This window comes from Sus scrofa, chromosome 16, assembly GCF_000003025.6.
Source record: "Sus scrofa isolate TJ Tabasco breed Duroc chromosome 16, Sscrofa11.1, whole genome shotgun sequence".
NCBI lineage: Eukaryota > Metazoa > Chordata > Mammalia > Artiodactyla > Suidae > Sus > Sus scrofa.
In genome coordinates, this window is record NC_010458.4 from 20,094,565 (window position 1) to 20,113,974 (window position 19,410).

The 19,410-nt window shown below is 45.9% G+C and overlaps 1 long non-coding RNA gene across 1 annotated transcript in view; it reads right to left on the reverse strand.

Moving 5' to 3' along the window:
* The window catches only part of LOC110257267, a 38,258-nt gene continuing 31,267 nt past the window's right edge, over positions 12,420-19,410 (reverse strand). Inside the window, exon 4 of the long non-coding RNA XR_002339661.1 lies at positions 12,420-12,666. This is a non-coding gene — a long non-coding RNA (uncharacterized LOC110257267). The remainder of the gene's footprint in view (positions 12,667-19,410) is intronic.

Below are 19,410 nucleotides of genomic sequence, written 5' to 3' on the forward strand. Positions count from 1 at the left end.
TGTATATGCCAATCCCAAATCATCAGAAGGCCCGCATTGGCCAGTCCTTCCATATACCTTGGTGTGTATATGCCAATCCCAAATCATCAATCATCACAGTTACAATTAAAGTGCTGGTTAAAATGATCTCATACTTCCACACTTACTCCTACTGGAGCACTCCCGAACCCAATGATCGATGGCCTCATATTATGCAAAGAGGAAACTGGACACACTGGAGAAGGCCAAGTGGTGACAAAGGATGAGATTGAAATGATGCAACTTCACACCAGGAAGACCAAGGAATGCCACATATTGAGGGCAACACAGAAACTGGAGAGAGGGAGGAGAGGCTCCTTGCAGAGTCTCAGGCAGAGCACGGCCCTGCCCACACCGTGGACTTCTGGCCTCCAGGCCTGTAAAAGAACACATCCCTGTGGTTTTAAGTCTCCCAGTTTGCAGCACTTTGTTACAGCATCCTGAAGAAACACAGCACCATGCTTTTCCTTTTCCTTTTTTGTTGGGATCACATGAAATAGAATTCATCAGCATTCCTATGTTTGTGGGCACAAACCCATAGCAGTACTAGAAGCAATAAATGTATGGAATCACATGACCTACACATCCTATGAACCACAATATGTGCCTTCAATACATCAGGATGGAGTAAACAGGGAACTTCCTTCTATTGTTTCCACAGAAAATGAAATTACAAATTATTGTCATATACTGAGGCAGTCCAAGGGTACACAGCCAAGATTGCAGGGAAAAGTATTCAGAAGTGTGTTGGTTATTTAATAAAAATGCAATGTTACCAGGAGTTCCCTCATGGCTCAGCAGTTAAGGAACCCAACTAGGATCCATGAGGATACAGGTTCCATACCTGGCCTTGTTCAGTGGATTAAGGATCCAGCATTGCTCTGAGCTGTGGTGTTGGTGCAGTGGCCCGATCCCTTGTTGCTGTGGCTGTGGCGTAGCTGGCAGCTGTAGTTCCCCAACCTAGGAATGTCCATATGTCCTGGGTACAGCCCTAAAAGCCAAAAAAAAAAAAAAAAAGCAGAGGATGGGATTAAGATGGTAGAATAGAAGGACTTGAGCTCAACTTCTCTCCTAAAACAGCAAAGTTCACAACTAAAGGCTGAGCCATCTTCAATGAAATGGACCAGAAACCTTAAAAAAGATATCCTACTCCAGAAGACAAAGAGGAGGCCACATCAAGAGGTAGGAAGGGTGATTATGTGATATATACAACCCCATACCTCCCGGGTGGGAAGCCCCACAGACTGGAAAGTAACTGTCACAGCGACTCACCTACAGGAGTGAGAGTTCTGAGCCCACATCAAACTCCCAACTGTGGGGTTCTGGCACTGGGAAAAGAGCCCCCAGAGCATCTGGCATTGAAGGCCAGTGGGGCTTCTGTGCAGGAGCTCCATGGGACTGGGGGAAGAGGAGACCTCCCATTCTTAAAAGGTGCATGCAGACTTTCATGTGCACTGGGTCCCAGGGCAAAGCAAAGTCTCCATAGGAATCTGGGTCAAACCTGACTGCAGTTCTTGGAGGACCTCCTGGGAAAACTGGGGTGAATGTGGCTAGTTGTGAGGGAAGGACATTGGAAGCAAAGCTCTCAGAAACATTCATCAGCTTGCCTTTCTCTGGAGGTGGCCATTTTGGGAAAATCTGGTCCCAGCCATCAGTCAGCACTGAGAAGCCCCAGGGCAAACAACAATCCAGGTGGGATCACAGCTCACCCCTCAGCAAACAGGCTGCCTTAAGACTCCCCAGGCACACAGCTGTCTCTAATCCCATCCAGAGACTAAGCCCCACCCACCAGAGGGATAAGAATCAGCTCCATCTACCAGGGGCAGGCATCAGCCCTCCCATCAGGAAGCCTACAGCAACAAGGCCCATACCAACTTCAGCCACAAGGGGGGCAGACACCAGAAGTAAGAGAGGCTACAACTCTATTATCTGTAAAAAGATCACCACACCAAAAACCTATAAAAGTGAAAAGGCAGAGAACTATAACTCAGATAAGGGAGAAAGAAAAAAAAACCCAGAAAAACAGATAAGTGATGAGGAGAGTCTCAGCCTCCAGGAAAAAGACTTTAGACTGTTGATGCTGAAGATGATGCAAGACACTGGAAATCAACTGGAGGCAAAGATGGATAACTTACAGCAAACACTGACCAAAGAGATACAAGATATAAAACTTAAACAAGAAGAGATGCAAAATACAATAATTGAAATAAAAAATTGCTAGAAGCAGCTAACAGCAGAATACAGGAGGCAGAAGAACAAATAAGCGAGGTGGAGGACAGATTAGTGGAAATCATGGATGCAGAACAGAAAAGAGAAAAAAGATTGAAAACAATGAAGAGAGTCTCAGAGAATCTAGGACAACGTTAAACACACCAACATCCGTATTACAGGGGTGCCAGAAGGAGAAGAGAGAGAGAAGGGGACAGAAAAAATATTCCAAGAGATAATAGCCTAAAACTTCCCTAATATGGGAAAGCAACCACTCACCCAAATCCAGGGAAGTGCAACAAGTACCATATAAAATGAACCCAAGGAGGAGTACCCAGAGGCACATATCAATCAAACCAACGAAAATTAAAGACAAAGAGAAAATCTTGAAAGCAGCTGTGGAAAAGAAACAAATGACATACAAGGAACCCAAACAAGGTTATCAGCAGATTTTTCAGCAGAAACTCTGCAGGCCAGAAGGGAGTGGCATGATGAAAGGAAAAAATCTCCAACCAAGATTACTCTACCCAGCAAGGCTCTCATTCAGATTTGAAGGAGAAATCAAGAGCTTCACAGGGATAAGCAAAACCTAAGAGAATTCAGCACCACTAAACCAGCCTTACAACAAATACAAAAGGAACTTCTCTAGGCAAAAAGAAAAGACAGCAACAGGAAACAAAAATTCCACAAATGACAAGGCTCACCAGTAAAGGTAACTATACAGTCAAGATATGAAAACATCCTTGCACAATTATGCCACCAAAATCAGAAATCATGAGAAGAGGAGGGTACAAATGCAGGACACTGGAGATGCACTTGCAATTAAGAGACCAACAACTTACAACAATCTCGTATACATATAGACTCTTATATCAAAATTTCAGAATAACTGCAAACCAAAAATCTACAATTGATACGCAAACAAGTAAGAAACATCAACTCAAATACAACACTAAAGAGAGTCATCAAACCACAAGAGGAAAGAACAAGAGAAGAAGGGAAGAAAAAAGAGCAACAAAAACAAATCCAAAGCAATGAATAAAATGGCAAGAAGAACATACATATCCATAATTACCTTAAATGTTAATGGACTACATGCCCCAACCAAAAGGCATAGACTGGCTGAATGGATACAAAAACAAGACCCATATATATGCTGTCTTCAAGACACCCACTTCACTTCTTGGGACACATACAAATCGAAAGTGAGAGGATGGAAGAAAATATTCCATGCAAACGGGGATCAAAAGAAAGCTGGAGTAGCAATACTCATATCAGACAAAATAGACTTTAAAAGGAAGAATATTTTAAGGGACAGGGAAGGTCACTACCTAATGATCAAAGGATCAATCCAAGAAGAAGATATAATGATTTTAAATATCCACGCACCCAACCTAGGTTCACTACAATATATAAGGCAACTGCCTTAAAAGGACAAATCAACAATAACACAATCATAGTGGGGGACTTTAACACCCCACTTACACCAATGGACAGATCATCCAGACAGAAAATCAATAAGGAAACACAGGCCCTGAATGAAGCATTAGACCAGATGGACTTAATAGATATTTATAAGACAGTCCATCCAAAACCAACAGAATACACATTCTTCTCACGTCTACATGGAACATTCTCGAAGACTGATGACATCCTGGGCTACAAATCCAACCTGGTAACTTTAAGAAAATTGAAATCATATCAAACATCTTTTCTGACCACAACGCTTTATGACTGGAAGTCAACAACAAGAAAAAATCTGCAAAAAACACGAACACATGGAGACTAAACAACATGCTACTCAACAACCAATGGATCACTCAAGAAATCAAAGAGGAATTTAAAAATACCTAGAAGGGCAAATGACAACAAAGATACGACCCTCCAAGACCTATGGGATGCAGAAAAGCCATTCTAAGAGGAAAGTTTATAGCAATACAAGCTCACCTCAGGAAACAAGAAAAAGCTCAAATAAACAAGCTAACTTCACATCTAAAGCTGCTTGAGAGAGAAGAACAGACAAGACCTAAAGTTGGTAGAAGGAAAGAAATCATAAAGATCAGAGCAGAAATGAAGTAAACCATAGAAAATACCAATGACATGAAAAGCTGGTTCTTTGAAAAGATCAACAGAATGATAAACCCTTAGCCAGACTTATCAAGAAAACAACAGAGAGGACTACTCAAATCCATAAAATTAGAAATGAAAAAGGAGAAGTAACAACGGACATCACAGAAATATAAAGGATCATAAGGACTACTATATGCAACTATATGCCAACAAAATGGAAAACCTTGAAGAAATGGACCAATTCTTAGAAAAGCACCATCTTCCAAGACTAAATAGAAAACATGAATGGACCAATCACAAGAACTGAAACTGAAACTGTGATCAAAAAACTTCCAACAAACAAAATCCAGGACCAGATGGCTTCACAGGTGAATTCTATCAAACATTTAGAGAAGAGCTAACACTTCTCCTTCTGAAATATTTCAAAAAATTGCAGAGGAAGGGACCCTCCCAAACTCAGTCTATGAGGCCACCATCACCCTGATACCAACACCACAAAAAAAGAAAACTATAGGCCAGTTTCACTGATGAACATTGATGCAAAAATCCTCAACAAAATACTAGCAAACCACATCCAACAATACATTAAGAGGATTGTACGTCATGATCAAGTGGGATTTATCCCAGGGATGCAAGGGTTCTTCAATATCCACAAATCCATCAGTGTGATACACCACATTAACAAACTGAAGAATACAAACCATATGATCCTCTCAATAGATGCAGAAAAAGCCTTTGACAAAATCCAACACCCATTTCTGACAAAACCCTTCAGAAAGAGGGCAGAGAGGGAACCTACTTCAACATAATAAAGGCCATATATGACAAACCCACAGCTAGCATCATTCTCAATGGTGAAAAGCTAAAGAATTCCTCTGAGATCAGGAAAAGACAAGGAGTCTGCTCTCACCACTGCTATTTAACATAGTTTTGGAAGTCCTAGCCACAGCAATCAGAGAAGTAAAAGAAATAAAAGCAATCCAAATTGAAAAGGAAGAAGTAAAATTATCACTATTTCCAGATGACATGATACTATACCTAGAGAATCCTAAAGACTCAACCAGAAAACTGTTAGATCTCATCCATGAATTTGGCAAATCACAGGATACAAAATTAATACACAAAAACCAGCATTTCTATACCAAAAATGAAAATTAGAAAGAGAAATTAGGGAAGCAACCCCATTTACCATCACATCCAAAAAAATCAAATACCTATGAGTCAACCTACCTAAAGAGACAAAAGACCTGTACTCTGAAAACTATAAGACACTGATGAAAGAAATCAAAGATGACACAAATAGATGGAAAGACATACCATGCTCTTGGATTGGAAGAGTCAATATTATCAAAATGACTGCACTATCTAAGACAATCTACAGATTCAGTGCAATCCCTATCAAATTACCAAGGACATTTTCCACAGAACTCGAATAAAATATTTTAAAGTATGTTTGGAAGCACAAAAGACCCAGAAGAGCCAAAGACATCCTGAAAACAAAAAATGGAGCTGGAGGAATCAGGCTCCCAGACTTCAGACTATACTACAAAGCAACAATCATCAAAACCATATGGTACTGGCACAAAGACAGAAATATACATCAGTGGAACAGGATAGAAAGCCCAGAATTCAACCCACGCACCTAGCCAACTCATCTATGACAAAGGAGGCAAGAATATACAATGGAGAAAAGACAGCTTGTTCAGTAAGTGGTGATGGGAAAACTGGACAGCCACATGGAAAAGAATGAAATTAAAACACTCCCTAATACCATACACAAAAAGAAACTCCACATGGATGAAAGACCTAGATATAAGACCAGACACTATAAAACTCTTAGAGGAAAACATAGGCTAAACACTCTCCGACATAAATGACAGCAACATCTTCTCAGATCCACCTCTGAGAGTAATGACAGTAAAAACAAACAAATGGGACCTAATCAAACTGAAAAGTTTCTGCACAGCAAAGGAAACCCTAAACAAAATGAAAAAACAACCCAGAGAATGGGAGAAAATCTTTGCAAGTGAATCAATGGACAAGGATTAATCTCCCAAATTTATAAACACCTTCTGCAGTTCCATACCAAAAATCAAACAACCTCATCAAAAAAATGGGCAAAAGATCTAAACAGACCGTTCTCCAAGGAAGACCTACAGATGGCCAAAAAACATATGAAAGACATTCAGCATCACTCATGTTGGAGAAATGCAAATCAAAACCATGATGAGGTACCACCTTACACCAGCCAGAATGGCCGTCATCCAAAAGTCTACAAACAAGAAGTGCTGGAGAGGGTGTGGAGAAAAAGGAACCCTAGCACACTGTCGGTGGGATTGTAAATTGGTGCAACCATTGTGGAAAACAGTATGGAGATTCCTCAGAAAACTAAACATAGAACTCCCATTTGATCCAGCAATCCCACTCCTGGGCATCTCTCCAGAGAAAACCATGACTCGCAAAGACACGTGTATTCCAATGTTTATTGCAGCACTATTTGCAATAGCCAAGACATGGAAACAACCTAAATGTCCATTGACAGAGGAGTGGATCAAGATGTGGTACATATACACAATGGAATATGACTCAGCCATTAAAAGGAACGAAATACCAGCATTTTAAGCAAGATGGATGGACCTAGAGATTATCATGCTAAGTGAAGTCAGCCATACAATGAGACACCAACATCAAAAGCTTTCACTGACATGTGGAATCTGAAAAAAGGACAGACTGAACTTCTTTGCAGAATAGACACTGACTCACAGACTTTGAAAACCTTAGGGTCTCCAAACGAGACAGTTTGGGGGTGGAGGGGATGTGCTGGGGGTGTGGGATGGAAATCCTATAAAATTGGATTTTGATGATCATTGTACAATTACAAATGAAATAAATTCATTGAGTAATAAAAAAATAAATATATATATATAAAAGCAAAATGTTACCTTTCTGACTGCAATGTTTATGGTATTTTTCAGTGTAGTGGGTTGCATGGTAGCCTCCAAAAAGTATGAACATATCCTAGTTCCCAGAACCCATGAACTTTAACTTATTTGGAAAAAGGTCCTTGCAGATATAATAAAGTTAAGGATCTTTTTACAGCTGCACCTGCAGCATATGGAAGTTCCTGGGCTAGGGGTCGATCTGAGCTGCAGCTGCCGGCCTACTCCACAGTCATAGCAATGCAGGATCTGAGCCACGTCTGCAACCTACACATAGCTCTCGGCAATACCAGATCCTTAACCCAGTGAGTGAGGCCAGGGATCAAACCCACATCCTCATGAATACTAGTCAGGTTCTTAACCTGCTGAGCCACAATGGGAACTCCAAGCCAATGATTGAGATGAGATGATCCTGGGTTACTCAGGTGGCCCTAAAGCCAATGACAAGTGTCCTTGTAAGAGACACACAGAGGAGCCAGACAGAAGAGGAGGCAGGGTGAACTCGGAGGCACAGCAGTTGGAGTGAGGCTGCCATGAGCCAAGGCTGCCGAGCCAAGGCCAGAAGCTGGACTGGGCTGGGAAAGGATCTTCCCCTGAGAGCCCCCCAAGGGGTGGGCCTGACTAACAACTTGGTTTGGGTCTTCTGATTCCAGCACTGTGAGAGAATACATTTCTCTTACTTTACATCATGAAGTCTGTGGTCACTTGTTATGGCGCACCCAGGAATCAAATACATTGTTCAAATTTTGTAATTTGTTATGATTTCTGCGTTATTTTGAATAAATAATCACTCCTATGCCTACTTGTGTATTCACAGCCTTCTGTTTTTTTTTTTTTTTTTTTTTTTTTCTTTTTAGGGCTGCACATGCAGCATATGGAGGCTAGGGGTAAAATCAGAGCTGCAGTTGCTGGCTTACACCTCAGCCACAGCCACGGCCACAGCCACGCCAGATCTCAGCCACGTCTGTGACCTACACCACAGCTCACAGCATCACCAGATCCTCAACCCACTGAGCAAGGGCAGGGATCAAACCCACATCCTCATGGACACTAGATCAGGTTCTTAACCCACTGAGCCACAACAGGAACTCCAATATTCCTTGTCTTAAAGAGCTTTAGACTCCACAAACCTGGACTTGTGTGTTATTGTACTTATTTAAAGGTGGGGGAAGAGTTCCATTGTGGTGCAAAAAAGATGAAAAAATAAATGAATAAATAAAGGCGGGGGAAATGCAACCCTGGTCACATCTGGAGAATCTCTTCCCCTTCTTTGGGTCAGACAAGAATCCAGAACACTAGCATTTGGAAACAGGGACTCTAGCCATGCTTCCTTTCTGGCCACAGCGAGGGCCACCTGTTTGAAGTCAGGAGAGGCAGGTGGCTTCATGGTCTCTGAGCTAAGCAAAGCAGCAGGAAGGTTTTGCCTCAGTCTCCAAAACCGCTGCTCCTTACTTTCTTCTATTTCCATCTGCCACCCCTTCAGAAATCCTACACTTGTCTTCAACGGCACCAGGGTGCTGGCTTGCACCATCCTCGGAAGCTCCCCCAGAGCCAAGGGCCCTCAGCTGTCACTGGGAGGCTGTCTTTTCTCCAATGGGCCCCTTGCTTCTCCTCCCAGGACCCGCCTCTTCTCAAGCAGAAGCCTGGCTGGGAGCTGTTCCCTGCCACGTTCTTATTGCTTTTTCAGTTGGTGACACTGAGGTTTCTGAGGTAAAGCAGCTGGCCCCAGATGAGATGTAGCAGCCTGGTCCTTCCCCGGGGGTGAGCACAGTGCTATGTCTGAGACAATGGGACCTGGCCAGGCTCTGGGGACCCCACCTCTGCCCTCACAGGAACTTTACACTTGAAGAGCTGGGGTCTGCTCCCCCTCCCCTTTCCAGACAAATCCAGGAATGACGGCAGGCATTGCAATGGCCACAGCTCAGAGACCCCCCCCACCAGGCAGAAGAAAGCCTGAAAGGACACAACTTCTGTCAGCAACATCAGCTACATGGGGACACGTTGTCTCTTACTGGCATCTACCTGGATTTTGAGGAAAAACATATCTCAGGGGCAAAAATACAAATGTGCTTCGCTGAAGGAACAGTCATTGGCAAGCTGCCTGCCTGAGGAAAACACTTTCTTCCGCTGAGGAGAGAGAAGCAGCACCCCGACAGAACTCACCAGTTGCCAGAAGTTTCTCGAAGCCGTAGATGAATTCTTTGTGCTCCCTTAAAAACAAAACAACAAGCAAAACCCTCTATTTATTCTGCTTGTGTTTCTGTGATTTCACCCAGGCAAGAAAACAAAAAACAGATTTCCCCTTTAAAATATCTCTGCAAGACCCTTTCACCTCTTCATCACCTTTTTTTTTTTTTTAAGACCGAACCTGCAGCATATGGCAGTTCCCAGGCCAGGGATCAAATCAGAGCTGCAGCCTACACCATAATCACAGCAACGCACAATCCGAGCCACATCTACAACCCACGACCACAGCCTGTGGCAATGCCAGATCCTTAACCCACTGAGCAAGGGCAGGGATCAAACCCACATCCTCACAGACTCTACGTCTGGTTCTTAACCTGCTGAGCCTTAAGGGGAACTCCTCGTCACCATTTTCTATGGCTTTATTTCAGTCCTTCAGGGCCTGGGTCCAGAGGCCTGTTACTATGCTACTAGTCCCCTGCCTCATGTCTCCCTGCACTCCACCCTCCACGGGGTCCCCAAAGGCCCTGCTGCCACCTCCACTTTCAAAATAACCTTCCCTGCTCAGGAGGAGGCCAAAGGGCCCGGGACGCAGGCCCCTGACATCGTGGTCAGTTGAGGTAGTGCATTCTTCGAGAAACCACACATAGTGCAGGTGAGAAAAGGTCTTCTGGGCTTGCCCTGGACCACTCTGCCAGTTCTGCACTAAGAATTAAGAACGACTGGTGAATAGTTTAATTATGATGCCAATGGCACAATTATGCGCCACTGTTACAAGCATTGAATCTGTAAGAGATTGCTGCTGTGTTCAGCTCCCCATTTGGCACTGCTCCCCTTCCTAACATACCCATTTTAAGGACCTGGAAATAAAGTTCTGGTGACTCCTAAGGCAACTTGATCGACCCCAAATAAATGCTCAGCCCTGGAGGATCCAAGGGGCTGATTTTCAGCACCGCTGTGTCGAAGGACCAGGGCAGAGGAATCCCCCCCAGCGGCCGGCCCCACCCTCCTCATGGGAGGGCGCTGGGTTCTGGGGGGTTCTATCTAGGCCTGAGGCAGTACTGGTTCCTGGCTCCTGATAGATGGAGCTTAGCTGTGCGTGGCTTCTTCAATCTTTGGTTTGTCTTACCTTTCACTCCGGTGTATCCTTTCACAGCGTGCAAAGTGCCTGCAGAGCTCAACCGTTTTATTCCCGAAATAGCCCTAAAAGGTTGGAAACCGACAGGCAGGGAGAGTATCCGGCTTCCTCAGGCACCCCTTGCGCTGCTGGCCGCAAGGCACGACGGGAATCAGGTGTCCTCACTCCAAACCCAGTGTTTATGGACCCCCTACTGTGTGCCAACCACAGCTGGGGGCACTGACCTCATTAATCCTCATATAAGCCTTAAAGCCTTAAAGAGCAAGTTAAGGCTAACTTGACTTTAGCCTTGACTTTTTATTTATTTTTTTCTTTTTTGTCATTTTGCCTTTTCTAGGGCCACTTCCCACGGCATATGGAGGTTCCCAGGCCAGGGGTCCAATCGGAGCTGTAGCCACCAGCCTACGCCAGAGCCACAGCAACACGGGATCCGAGCCATGTCTGCAGCTCACGGCAATGCTGGATCCTTAACCCACTGAGCAAGGCCAGGGATCGAACCCAAATCTCATGGTTCCTAGTTGGATTTGTTAACCACGGAGCCATGACGGGAACTCCAGCCTTAATTTGACTTAAGTCGTCAGCTTGACTTTCCCCAAAGAAGACCTTGAGACAAGGACGCAAGTGTAGGTTGTCGGCTTAGAAGGTGATCTTAGGAAGCAAGCCGAGGGGAACTGCAAGATGAAACAAAGAGGTGCTCATACACGGTGCCACTTACTGACAAGGAAACTCTAGAATCAGTGTAGAATACACAGCAGATTTAGCCACAAAGGGGCACTGGTTTGGGGGCTGGTTTAGTCACCCAGCCTGGTTTGGGGGCTGCTGTTGGGTTACGGGGTGAGGACAGGGCGTTTGGACAGGGAAAGCCAACTTTGATATCCTGAAAGAGCAGAAATGTCAGGGAAAAGAGTCCCGAAGAGATTACGGAGGAGCATCAGGGCAGCGCCTGCTCTAGTGCTACTGCTCGTCCCGTTAGAATTTTAAAGACAAGAAAATGGAAGCGCAAGAGAGTTTAAGCCTCTTGCAGGGTCACCCAATAGGTGGCAGAGCCCAGATTTAATGGATCAGAGAGAGCCTGTACACTTAGCCACCAGCTACTGCCCTGTCACCCTTGCCACCGGCACTGCCTCTTGCCTCGCCAGCAAATTCCCTGTGCTACTCACCTCCCGTCCTCTGGCCCCTCCCTGACCCCACTTCTCCAGCCTCAGGGGCTCCAGGTGCCACAGGCATCTGTCCCTTGACCCTGCCCTTCCTACTACACAGGTGCAGGACAAGAGTTCAGTTTTAGAGGCATCAGAATCCCCCCAGGCTGTTCAATCACAGCTTAGGGGCCCCCAAGCCCAGACAGATTCTTGGAGGTCTAAGCAGGGCAGAGAACTTGCATTTCTGTCAAGTCTCAAGTCCCTGCTGAAGATGCTGCAGCTCAGGTCTAGGTCTTGGGTACCACCACTGCCCCAACACTCAGGGCGTGCCTGCTGTCTCCTGATCAGCCCCAGGGTGTGTGGGTCTGAGAAACAGAGGAAGCTGGAGCTGAGAGGGAGCATGGAGTTCCTGGAGTCACGCGTCTCAGGCTCCTGATGAGAAAACCAGGTCCACATGGGCTAAGTGACTGCCCAAGATCTCTTCTGAAGTTCTGAGCAGTGTAAAGAAAGAAGCCAGGGGAAGCTCCCCTTGTGGCTCAGCGGTAATGAACCTGACTGGTATCCACGAGGATGCAGGTTCGATCCCTGGCCTCGCTCAGTGGGTTAAGGATCCGGCATTGCTGTGAGCTGTGATATAGAGCACAGATGAGGCTTGGATCCCACATTGCTGTGGCTGTGGTGTAGGCCAGCGGCTATAGCTCTGACTCAATCCCTAGTCTGGGAACTTCCATATGCCACAGGTTCGGCCCTAATAAGACCAAAAAAACCAAACAAAAAAAAAGGCAGAAAAGGGAAGAGATCCCTCTTGGTGCTTCCTTGGGGCCTGTCCTGGAGGTAAGAGGTAGGAGGAAGGGAGTAGAGGAGCAGGTTGAGTTCTCCCCAGGAGCAGGACCAGCCTGGCACTCGGGGAAACGCAGGGCTGACTTCAGCCTCAGCCAGGGTGAGGCTCACAGGAACTGCCTCCAAGGGCCTGTGGGGAAGAAAGTCAAGTAAGCAAGATGGGAGTTTCAGGGGCGCCGAGGGGGAAAGGGCAGTGTTTGGTCAACACATTTGTTGAGTTTATCCATGTACCTGTATGGTCCTCAAACAGGCGATTCAGTTAGCTGAGTTTAAAAAAAAATCAGATAAAACAGTTAAACTATTTTAACAGTGCCTCATAGACCTAAACAGTGAATTGAACTTCTCAACAAATTTTGATACTGAATACATCAGTTATGATTCGAAGGTATTTATAGGCACCTACTATGTGGCAGGCAGGGGTGAATGTGTGGTGAACCAAAATCCTTGCCCAGTTTGACCAACTGAAAAATCTTTGTGTGTGGGGGGGGGTGTGTAACCCTCTCCCTTTTCTTGGGATGTGCAGTCCTCACTCTTCTACTTCCTCCACTCTCCAAATTCCCTTTGCGTCCTTGCAAACACAAAAACGATGTGCATTCTGCGTGCAACGCAATGATGCTGCCCAAACTGTCATCTTAGATGTTTCTTTTGGCTCCACCAGGATGTTGAATTACTCCATCCTTACAGCATATGTTCCGCAGAGATCCTATTGTAAATAAACATCTCCACCACAGCTGAGCAGGAAGCTGAAAAAATGAATTGAGTCTGGGATTGCTCAGAAAAATGAATTTTCATAGGCTGGAGTGGGAGGGGATGATTTACCAGCTTGGAAACCGGTGTGGAGGAACTTGTTGGGTGACAGCGCCCTCTGTTGGTCTCTTTAAGGAAAATAGGCGGCGGTGTCACCGGGAGCGCAACTTTAGGAGCTATATTAACATGTCCTGGTGGGAAGGAAAATGCCAGTGGTTGGTTGGCAGGGGGCTTGTTAGGGTCTTTGTCTACAGGATAGTCTCTTATTCACTCCAGCACCTGTGAGAGGTGCTCCATCACTCAGAGCCTGCCTTCCCAAGTCTTATTCTCAGGCTGCTCCAAACTCAGAGCCAGGCCAGCTTCCCTCTCTGCAAAACATCCATATTGCTTCCTCCCTCCCGTTTGGAACATGCCTGTACCTTATGTTCTCAGGATGGTGGTCCAGCACCTTGGGCTTCTGTAAGATCATTGTGCCAAGGGACTGCTGGATACAAACAAGACTAAACAGCCTTCCCCCCAACTCCATTATTGGTCCAAAGTCATTAATGGGCAGCTTCTTGAGACAGTGACCCAGCCTTTGCTGTCTGGCCAGAGGCTCTAAGTTGAAAGATATTTCAGGCAAGGAAGAAGGGAGAGAGCTGTCCTATCCATCGTAGACCAACCCGGAACACTCCTCTATAGCCGATGGTATAGGACGTTAAGCATGACGGATCCTATGGTCTCAGTGTTTTCAGCAGTGGCCTCCAAGAGTGAAAACACCCAGGGCCAAGTTTAGATCAAAGCTAGAACAGTCCCACAGGACTTGCCCAGGAGCCAGCTCCAGACTGGCTTTGACAGCTGCTGTGGACTGAATTGTGTCCCCCTCAAATTCATATGTCGAAACCCTAACCTGCAAAGTGACAGACGTGTTGCAGGCAGAGGTTACATGAGGTCATAAAGGTGAAGCCCTGATCTGATAGGATTCAAATCTTTCTAAGCAAAGACACCAGAAATCTCCCCCACTCCCTCTTTCCCCCTTTTTGTCTCTCCCTCCTCTGTCTCTTGCCCCTCGCCACCATGCACCCTCAGAACAAAGGCGGGAGCTCTCACCAGATACCACATCTGATGGCACCTTGATCTGGGACTTCCAGGTATGAGACCTGTGAGAAATAAAATTCTGTCGCTGAAGATACACAATCCATGGCGTTTTATTCTGGAAGCCTGAGCAGCTTAAGGCTCTAGCATTTACCTTATCCCTCCCTAGACGGTATCAAAGAGTTTGAGATTGATGGGTTCTGGGGTGAGTATTTATGTGCAGGATTAAGAGGGAAGATGAACAAAGACTATGTCCCTCGCATATGTCCCTGGACATTTAGAGGACAGTAGGGATTAAGAGGGAAGATGACCAAAGACTATGTCACCCCCACTTGAGACAGCTGTCTCTAGGGTCTTGCTGAAGCAGGTAGAAGGGAGAGAAATGAGAGCACTGGAGCAAGCTGGGCATTCACCAGTGAGGGAATAATTGTGTGCAGCTCCTGGGGGATTAGATATGACTTTGTAAAACAGAACTCCTCCACGAAGCCTGATGGGGGCAGGGAGGCAGCACAGGACCCCAACAGTGGGACAGACAACCAAAGCCCAGGGAGGTAGGGAGGGGTTAGAATCAGCCAACACAGAGGCATGGCTGCTTCAACACATCTCTAGTGGAAGGTCCTACAGGGGACCTCTGAGGGTCTCAGGTGACCGCCTAGAGTGAGAGTCCAGTCTGGACATCTGCCGTGCCCCGTGGGCACTGAGCCACATGCAATGGCTCATGCCCTGGTTGTGGCTGCTTGGTGTCCTCCCCAAATGCATACATTGACCCCAACCCCCAGGACCTCAGACAGGGTTGTATTTGGAGACAAACTCTTTAAGGAGGGCGTGAACTTAATAATGAGGCCATCATCCAGTCTGACTGGTATCCTTACAAGAGGAAGAAATCTGGACGACGCACCAAGAGACAAAGGGGTTCATACGCACAGAGGAAATTCCACCTGAGAATGCAGTGAGAAGATGGCCACCAGTGAGTCAGAGAGAGAGGTCTTAGGAGAAAGGCTACCTCCCACACCTTGATGTCAGGCTTCCAGCCTCCACAAGTGTGAGAAGACTATTGACTGTAGTTTACACTGTCCAGTCTGTGGTACTTTGTGGTGGCCTGAGTGGACAGAGCCATTGATCTTCACACAACTCTGGTGAGATGGATCACAGTAAAACTCGGAAGCCTGGCATGTCCCTTCCCCAGAACAGGTGGCTCAACCAAAGAAAGATAGGACAGGCGGCCCTTCAATTTGGTGAGCATTTAGGATTTTATTATTTTATTTTATTTTATTTTATTTGTCTTTTTAGGACCACACCCATGGCATATGGAGGTTCCCAGGCTAGGGGTCAAATTGGAGCTGTAGCTGCCAACCTACACCACAGCCACATCAATGCAGAATCCTAGCCACGTCTGCAATCTACACCACAGCTCACGGCAACACCAGATCCTTAACCCACTGAGGGAGGCCGGGAATCGAACCCACATCCTCATGGATACAGTCAGGTTCATTAACTGCTGAGCCATGATGGGAACTCCATAGAATTTTGACACTCACACTGATTGTGCAAGTGATATGATTCTTAGACCAGATTGTTCTTTTTATTTTTGGGCTGCACCAGTGGCATGTGGAAGTTCCAGGGCCAGAGGTGGAACCTGCCCACAGCAGGGACATGTCAGGTGCTTAACCCACTGAGCCACCAGGGAACTCCCAGATCGGACTTTTTGTCAAGTAAACATAGCCAGAGGAATTCCCGTCATGGCACAGCAGAAACAAATCTGACCAGGAACCATGAAGTTTCATGTTTGATCCCTGGCCTTGCTCAGTGGGTAAAGGATCTGGCACTGCCGTGAGCTGTGGTGTAAGTCACAGAGGTGGATTGGATCCTGCGTTGCTGTGGCTGTGGTGTAGGCCGGCAGCTGTAGCTCTGATTTGACCCCTAGCCTGGGAACCTTCATATGCTGTGGGTGCGGCCCTAAAAAGCAAAAAAAAAAAAAAAAAAATCAGTTTAGGGGTTCCTGCTCTGGCACAATGGGATCAGCAGTGTCTCGGAAGCACTGAGTCACTGATCCCTGGCCCAGCGCAGTGGGTTAAGGAAATGGCGTTGCCACAGCTGCAGCTTAGGTCATGACTTCTGCTCAGATCTGATCCCTGGTCTGGGAATTCCATATGCTGCAGGAAAACCAAAAATGGGAAGAAAAAAAAAAAGAATCAATTTAATCAGAGAAGTAAGAAAAGACATAGGAAAAGGAAAACAGTCAGGCAAGACTGCATAATGATAATTTAGCCACTCAACAAAGTCAAGGACCTTCAGTTCTTCCTCAAGGACTGTAGATAATATTCTGAGCCATGTCCTTGAAAATGTTTTGCAGGCGCAGAAGCCCCCCCCCCCATCCGCCCCCCTCCCTTCCACCCCCACCCCCCCATGGAAGAAGTCAACTGTATGGCTGCCCACAAGCATGCAGGTCCCAGACCAGTTGGAACCAGAAGGTTGATGACTGACTTCCGATGACCTCACCACTCACCAATCAGGAGTATCTATGAGCTGACCACGCCCTGCTCATCAAACGCTATAAGACTCCTCACGACCGTCTCCAAGGCTCTGGGAAGGGGGGTCTCCTTGAGGCACTCGCCTGCTGTGTTCCCTCTTTGCCTGGCAATTAAAACTACTTTTTCTCTTTCCTCCAAGTCTATCTCCACATTTCCATGTGACATCGGTGTTCAGAGGCAGCCGATATTCTGGCAACCGTGTCAGTATGCAAGCATCCAGCCCTTACCTTTGCTGCACTGACTCCACCCCATGAGCCTAGGGGGCAGGGCAGGAGGAACTCCCATCCAACAGGAGCAAGGAAACAAGAGATTTTTTTTTTTTCAGCTTATTTTTTTCTTTTTCCCACTGTACAGCATGGGGATCAAGTTATTCTTACATGTATACATTTTTCCCCCACCCTTTGTTCTGTTGCAATATGAGTATCTAGACATAGTTCTCAATGCTACTCAGCAGGATCTCCTTGTAAATCTATTCTAAACTGTATCTGATAATCCCAAGCTCCTGATCCCTCCCACTCCCTCCCTCTCCCGTCAGGCAGCCACAAGTCTATTCTCCAAGTCCATGATTTTCTTTTCTGTGGAGATGTTCATTTGTGCTGGATATTAGATTCCAGTTAGAAGTGATATCATATGGAATTTGTCTTCGTCTTTCTGACTCATTCCACTCAATATGAGAGTCTCTAGTTCCATCCATGTTGCTGCAAATGGCATTGTCATTCCTTTTTATGGCTGAGTAGTATTCCATTGTGTATATATACCACATCTTCCTAATCCAATCATCTGTTGATGGACATTTGGGTTGTTTCCATGTCCTGGCTATTGTGAATAGTGCTGCAATGAACATGCGGGTGCATGTGTCAAAACAAGAGATTTTTTAACAAGCCTATCCGAGGAAGAAAAGCCTTCAAAGTGTTTAAAAAGTGAACAGAAGTATATGACAATTTATAAGAGGGTTCTATTGGGACACACACGGTTTGGAACCAAGCAGAGCCAAACTGGAAGTAGTAAGAAGAGCTTCCTCAACAACAGGTCAAGACTTTGACAGAGAAGCCCCTGGAGGCAAAGCAAGGAAGTCATTGCGTGGCTCCAGCTTCAGCAGTTCCCTTTTCCTGGGAAAGCCTGGGTGTCTGTGATAGGGGGTCCTTAGGTTTCATTTCGTGACCTTGAGGCATTTGCAGGCTTAGGCTTTGGTGTACTTACATTACATCGGCTCCCCGCCCCCCAAGTCTAGTGGCCTCTCGGTTCCAACAAGAGTTGGAAGCAAAGACCGAGATGGAAAAGAGCAAGGAGTGTCCCAGTACGTCAGTGAGGGCATGGAAGTAGGGAATCTAGCGAGATTATCTCTCCAGAATCAAGGCATTGGAGAGGTAGGAAGCCGATATTCCATTTAGGAATCGCTCAGGTTACTGCATGCAATTACACAGCACAACATAAATTAGACATGCAACAAAGAGGTTAGGTGGTAAGGAACCACCAGGAGAAGGGATCCAAGAAGGTTCCAGGTTCCACGATGAGACTCAGGACACATGTGAGCCTTGATTGCTCTGAACTTTGCCCCTTCTTTTTCTTTTATTTCTTTTCGCTTTGAAAAATCACATACCAGAGTTCCTGTTGTGGCTCGGCAGGTTAAGAGCCCAACACAGGGTCTGTGAGGATGTGGGTTGGATCCCTGACCTCATTTAATGGGCTAAGGATCCCACCTTGCCGCAAGCTGCAGCGAGGCAGCTGGGATCCTGCATTGCTGTGGCTGTGGCATAGGCCTGCAGCTGCAGCTCTGATTTGACCCTTGGAACTTCCATATGCTGCGGGTCTGGCCCTAAAAAGATAAAAAAAAAAAGTAATTTAAAAAAATCAGTAAGTAAAACATTACATACAAATCTCATGCAAAAAGATTATTTTTCCATGCAATGTCAGTATTAACCCCTTGATTTCTAAGTTTTACTTTGTTTTTTTAGACCAGCAATGCATAGGATATACGTTAGTCTTTTCCCTGAGATAAATCCCAAACATTATAGCAAGTACAACAGCTAGGCCTTCCTTAATACAGCAACCAAACCAATTATTCCATAAAGAACAGTTGAAAAGGGAGTTCCCTTCGTGGCGCAGTGGTTAACGAATCCGACTAGGAACCATGAGGTTGTGGGTTCGGTCCCTGCCCTTGCTCAGTGGGTTGACGATCCGGCATTGCCGTGAGCTGTGGTGTAGGTTGCAGACGCGGCTCGGATCCCACGTTGCCGTGGCTCTGGCGTAGACCGGTGGCTACAGCTCTGATTGGACCCCTAGCCTGGGAACCTCCATATGCCATGGGAGCGGCCCAAGAAATAGCAAAATGACAAAAAAAAAAAAAAAAAAAAAGTTGAAAAATTCCAAGCTTTCTACCCACCCCTTAATCCATGAGGACTGTATGATGTGGTGATTTTAGGTTTAAACCATGTTCTCATAAATGCCAAGTGGAGCTGTGTTTTCTTTGTCTGAGTTAGCCATACTTAGAGCCTCTGTATTCAATACGGCTATGGTTTTAG